This window comes from Mus pahari, chromosome 5, assembly GCF_900095145.1.
Source record: "Mus pahari chromosome 5, PAHARI_EIJ_v1.1, whole genome shotgun sequence".
In the NCBI taxonomy this organism is placed as follows: domain Eukaryota; kingdom Metazoa; phylum Chordata; class Mammalia; order Rodentia; family Muridae; genus Mus; species Mus pahari.
Genome location: NC_034594.1, coordinates 134325526 through 134332369, shown reverse-complemented (window position 1 = coordinate 134332369; position 6844 = coordinate 134325526).

Here is a 6844-nt window from a genome sequence, read left to right as displayed (position 1 = left end):
GTTATTCACTATTATCACATTTGCAAGAGGAACAGATAAAGAGGATCCATTTTGCAGGTGTGGCTCGAAGTTATGAGAGCACCTGCTGTGATTTCAAGATTCTCTGCTTCTGGGAGAAAGAATGGAACCCAGGATAGATAAAAGAAAGGCAGAAATAGAGACAATTAGGAGAGCACTTTCAAGGGTGGTAGTAGGCCAGCAAGACAGAGGTAGGGTGTGGGGAGGTGCGTGGATCCATAAGAGTCATGACCCATTTTTGGTATTATTCACGTTGCCTTTCTTCTCCTGAATTCAGAGACGGCGGGCCTTTCCCTAATGGAGAGAAGTTTCCAGAACTTCTGAGAACTAGCTTCATTCATATGCTAATGTGATACCTCCTCTCCTCTCTCTCCCTCCTCCCTGGCCATAAGTGACTCAAGTGTACCTCTGGGGTCTTGACAAGAAGTTTAGGTTTAAATAGAAGCCAAGAGATTTCCATAAATAACTAAGCAGTCCTGCTCTAGGTTATAGCCAAGCCACCATTAGCAAGTTGTCTGTGTTCCTGTCTCTCCTGCAGGTGGTCTCACAAATTGTCCCCGTACTGTGTGAGATCTCTTCCTGGGAGACAAGTTCCTTCTCTGGCAAGCACCAGGCTTCATCCTGCCCCTTCTCCCAGTATAAGATCTCTGGGGGAAATCCCCATTCTTTGGAAACTATAACTTCTATAGTCTGGTAGCCAAAGGGAAGATTAAGAATGTCTCTTTTTAGAATATTTTCACTCCTGCCAGGATGGTGACATTTCTTCTTACATAAGCAAGTGGAGGAGTTCACTGAAAAAAAAAAAAAAAAAAAGCACACTTTGGGAAAGAACAACCCAACATATTTAAGAGGCATACCATGGAAATTTGAATCTGGATTTTGATTTTCCCAAATCTAGCTTGGCCTTGATTCTCGGTATACATTCCTGTTAAGAAATCTCCCAGTTTGAGGACTTTAGCTATAAACATCTTATGATTCAGATGCAGAGGTCCAACTGTATTCTCTATGTGACCCCTTTCTCACTGGCTTTCATTTCTTTACAATAGTTATTCTTCTCTTCTCTCTGTTGGAGTCTACTTTTGTAGCTTTCTGCTTCTGTTTACATATTTTTACAGACCGATGAGCCACTGCCTAGATGTGGTAAGAGCTGAGCCAAGTTCTTGTGAATGAAAGAGTCCAAGTCATCATCACAGAACACACCCCAGTGCATTTTTTTTCCCAAGTGCCTTCGCAGGTATTGGCCTGTGCTAACAACAATGAATGGGAAATTTCTCAAGTAGAACGTTCCACACCCCAACCTTAAACTTCACAAGTTTGCTCAATCTTGAAGCCTAAAAGGGATGATTTGCTGATAATCAATGTGTTCTCACTTGATTCCTGAGATTCTTTCTTGCATTCCAAACATAGTTAGCCTGCACTTACTCCTTAAGGGAGAGTTTGCAGAAGAAAGACTGTGTAACAACCTGCATTTCTTTTTCCCACCAAATATTCCAAACATATTTTTCAAATTCAAATTATTGGAGTAAAGTCCAAAAGGTCTAAGGGAATTAGTACTTGATGAAAAACATCTTGGCAAAGAAAATGGGTGGATAAAACACTGCCCCCAAGGTGACTATAGTTAGCTGACTCAGGGGTGCAGATGCAGAGGCACTGAGATGTCTAAAGGTGACTCTTTGACTCATTATAATCCTAAAAGTCAAAGGCTCATTCCTATAGTGAAATGTGAATGAGGCATGGGGAACTACAGGAAACAGAGAGTACGTGACAAAGCCTGCACTATCCAAGCGACCCAGAAAGCCTGCTTATAAAAATTCACCTCCAGATCCCAGGAAATGTAAAACAAAAACCCCTATCCTTTATACATATTTTCTCCATAGAGTCTATGAAAGTTCAAGTTGCCATCTTAATGTGATAGGCATGGATCTGAGTTCAAAGGAACCCTGGTGAGATTTCCACTTTCTTATATTGCAACATAAAGAGTTAGACCAACTCTTTATGGCAAGTGGATAATTGTAGAAGCAGAGATAAATTGAGAAAGTGAATGGAAACAGACAGAAACCTAAGAAGTTACTACTCTAAACCCTCCCCCTGCCATGAGTGTGATGCCTGCGCCTTTATTGGCCACGTACATATCACCTGTTCTGCTGTGCTGTTTCTCATGCATGCTCTATTTTGTTGCATGTATCCTCAGTGATGGGGAGGGTGTAGGTGGTAGTCTTTCTGACAACATACTTCTTTTATATGTTAGTCTTGATGACTTTTCCCCAAAGCCCTACTTACTCTTCTGGCCCCAGTAAACATGATTTGAGTGAGAAATGTTCCCCGTAGTCTCAAGGATTAATTCAAAAGAAAAATGAGGAAAAAAACCAAAATGTAAAGTGTGCTTACAAGTATCAGTGGATTTATAAATACACTTTATCTTGCTATTTAAAAATTAAATCCCCCATTTGTGTTTGCTTGTTACTTACGCATTTGGAGAGAATTCTCTTTTTAGCTTTTTAGCAGTTCGTAGGTACACATGACCTTGTCTTTAAGGTGTTCTTGAGACCATGGAGACTCAGTTAAAAGTTTTCTTTCAGAGAATAATCCTTTGAGTTCTGTTAGTCTAGATCAATAGATATTTATCTGCTAATATCAGATAATGTTTGTTGTGGGCTTCCCATGTCAGCAACCGGCAGGCCACATGGCTCCAGCCAGGTGATCTCAACTTGGCGGGCTCTCTGGGCTACAGCTTCCGAGTCTCTTGGCAGATTGCTGCCATCAGCCCCATGCAATGACTGTCCACCCGACGGTCAGCCATCATAACACCCATTTACCCAGTAAAATCAAAACTCTTAAGCTTGTAATTAACCAATTATGTATCAATAAATTCTCAATTTACAAGATGCCAATACAATAATTTCAGAACCAATTGATAACGATAAAAGCTTTATCCCAATTATTCTAACCTCATGATATCATAACTACCTGTTAAAGCCATGCTGGTTCACATCCAATTATTCTAACCTCATGATATCATAACTACCTGTTAAAGCCATGCTGGTTCACATCCACCTCCCTCTTGGCCTTTCCCTTCTCTCTTGAGATGCTCCCTGTCTCTGTAACTCTTTGTGTCACCTCCCTTTTCCCTGTCCTATCACAGGCCTCCTCTGCACTAACGTAATTGAACAGGGAAAATCCTGCGGCAAATGTTTATACTTTTAAATCAAGTGTTTGTACATCTCTTATAACTGTCTGGAAGAATGTTTGTTAAGCTATATAATTCTACGTACTGCTACACTTCCATGTTTTAATGCTATTTGTGAGCATTAATATGCAACAGCGATTGCCTCTGGTGCCTTACACATGTTTCCTATTTTATTGTAACCTTATGAAACCTACTATATTTGGTAGCAACACACAAAAGTTCTTCTACCCATAAGGAAGCTAAGGCTCCAATTTTACCCATGCCTTCTGTGTTATGGACTGCTTAAGATGTCAGCTTCTTTCTATTAACCACCACTTCATTCTAAAATTCTGATATTTTTACATTAGTCTACATGCTTGGGTTTTACTAACACCATAACGATTGTGTTGCTATGGCTCTGGAGTATATTTTAAAACCGGATACTGTGTTATCTTCAGCATAATTCTTTTTTTGCTCCAAACTGATGAGCCTGTTCAGAGGCTTTGTACTGAATGCATTGTTGAATTTGATTTGTATACATTTTATTTATTGATATTGATTATTCACTTATTTATTGCATCTATGTTCATCAAGGGAATCGATTGATAATTTTCTACATTTTCTCTTTTGACTGTATAGCATAAAATATACTAGCTGTGTAGAGTGAACTTGGAAGGCTTCCTTTCATTTATATTTTATAGAATTATTTAAACACTGGTATTGGTTCTTCTTTAAAAATCTGCTAAAATTTAACAAGAAGTCCATTAATAATCTTAGGCACTTCTATGTAGGAAGGCTTTTTATTAATATGTCTATCTCATACTTCTGTACATTTTTTATTTAAGATGTTTACTTTTTAAATACACTTGGGGTTCTATTTGTATTTTTAAAATGTGTCTAGAAATTTGTCCATTTTTTCAGTTCTCAAGTTCATTGGAATATGATTCTTTTTTTTTTTTAAGATTTGTTTTATTTATTTTATGAGTACACTGTAGCTGTCTTCATGCACACCAGAAGAGGGCATCAGATCCCATTTCAGGTGGTTGTGAGCCACCATGTGGTCGCTAGGAATTGAACTCAGGACCTCTGGAAGAGCAATCAATGCTCTTAACTGCTGAGCCATCTCTCCAGCCCAGAATATGATTCTTTAATAGTGATCTAAATTTCTGTGGTATGACAGAAGCCATCTAGGAGAGGCCACTGAGTTCCTTGGAGATGGCTCACCATTTTTCATGGCTGTGATGGATGCATTCTACAGAGGCATGGCCCCAGAGACTTTGTCCTAAGATGGCTTCTCGTTGCTGCTATGTCTTTCCTGCCACTATTACATAGCCTAAGGAGTTCTGGGTTTCAGCACACGCTATTGGGAAAATTTACTGTAGATCAACATAAAGATGAACTTTCATGAACTAATGCTGTTTAGATGAATTAATTATATAGTCCTGATTTGATTTAAAACATTTTAGGAAGAAAGTAAAGGAGATGGTTTTAGTTGTTTTACCAGAAGGATATAATAGTTAGAATCAAGAATAGGATGAGCCTCCTCCTCATAGAATAATAAGTAAATACTGCATGATAAGGAATACAATGAACTTTGATAAATTACACTAAGAAGAGAAATGGTCTTGAAACAAATTAATGATCAAAGGAAAACATTCATTCTAGGTTAGGTCCAAGGATGAAGTCACAGATGTATACTATAATAAAGCAAGGTCAAGTGAAACTGTTACTTTAAACTTATGATGAGTTTATAGAATGAAACGCTGTTTTGAACTTACTATCTACATCCTTCCATAACTCCCTTCTTCTGTAACATTTTATCTATAGAGTAATTTTATAAAGAAACTTTGTCTAAGGAGGAATAAAAAAGCTTAGAGAAAATTTAAACTGTGGTTATTGGGGCTCTTCTCCTTCCACTAAGTGTATATATATCTGCCTGTCTATCTATATCATATATATATATATATATATATATATATATATATATATATATATCATCCATACACATATACATATGTGTGTATATGTGTATGTATATGTATTTGTATGTATATAAGTATGCTTGTGTACTTGTGAAATTGATGAACCAGGTAGTCAACCTGGCGTGTGTGTGTGTGTGTGTGTGTGTGTGTGTGTGTGTGTGTGTGTGTGTGTGTGTGTGTGTGTGTAGGTATAGGTGTGTGTGTGTGTGTGTATCTGACTTTCTTCCTTTCCTTTTCTCTCTGGCCTTCCGGCTCAGGAACTTGTGCTTGTCCAGCTGAGCCCCTTTGCTCTTCTTAGAGTCGCTGTACTGAAACATTGTTTCTTTCCTCATTCTCATTGGCTTGTGAATGTGTTTGTCTTATTTCTTCCTTTGAGTCTAAGATTTTCTTTAGTATTTTCTGCAATGGTGATTTAGAGGCCATATGTTTATTACTTCAGTTTTTTCTATTATAAACAAACTTTATTTCCCCCTTAGTTTTGAAGTGTAATAATTTCTGAATTCAGTGAAAAAGTTTGGCCATTATTTTCTTTCCGAAATTTAAAATATGCCTTTATCTGACCTCCTGGTCTTTAGGGTCTTGAAAAACCAGCCTGTCACTGTCTTAAACTTAAAAGCCATCTTATAGTAAAGACAAACTAGATTCATTTCTGCTTATAATTAAACCTGAGTATTTTAAAAGTTGGGCTAAGCCTCAACTGCAACCCTAATTGCAAGTGGTTCTGTGCTATCTTTTCCAGGAATGGCAATCATGTCTTTGTTTCAAAAAGTTGTTTATAACCATCTTGCAAGCCTACCTTTGGTTGCAAACGGTTATATGACAATCTATAACTATGTTGCTATGACAACCATGTCTTTGTTTCCGGAGGGACTAACTTACTACGCTTATGTTCTGTCCCTATAGTTCCAACTATTTTGACCATCAAATCCCACATTTTGAAACTCCCTACTCCTGAGCTATAAAAGCTTTGTCTTGTTCACACCCAATGCTGACCTCTCTAAGCCCGCCCTCTCTAACCCCGCCTTACAAGAAAGCAGCCCATGTACATGAGTTTAAAAACTTGCTTTAATTAATTTACCAATGATGGTTTGAATCGGTAGTCTGTTTCCTCCCATCTTTAGGATTAACAGCCTCTACTGAGAAACTTGCTCTTATTTTGATGAGTTTGCCTTTTAAGAACCTTAACATTTTGTTCTATGACTTTTAATATTCTTTCTCTGGTCTCAATGTTTCAGAGTTTGCACACATTGTGTCATGTAGAAGTTGGTTTCTAATCATATTACATGGGATTGTAAATGTTTCCTGTTCCTGAATGTCTATCTCTTTCCAAGGTCTTGGGAATTTTTTTTACTATTTTACCAAATATTTTCTATATCTTTAACGTCTGCCTCTACTCCTTTATCTAGACAGAACATTTCACACTGTATATTTTAATGCTGTCCTAGGGGTTTTGTTTGCTCTGTTCATTCATTTGTTTTTCTTTTACTGTTGTCCTAATATCCTAAATTGTCAGCTTTTTCTTCTTGCCCTGATATTTCATTGTCTTCTTTATCTAGTTTGTTGGTAAATCGTTCAAATAAGTTTTCTGTTGTTAATGTTGTTTGATTTGTTGAACTTTTTGTTTTCAACATTTCTGTTAAGAGATTTTCAGTCATTTACTCTCTTTTTTTTTTTTTTT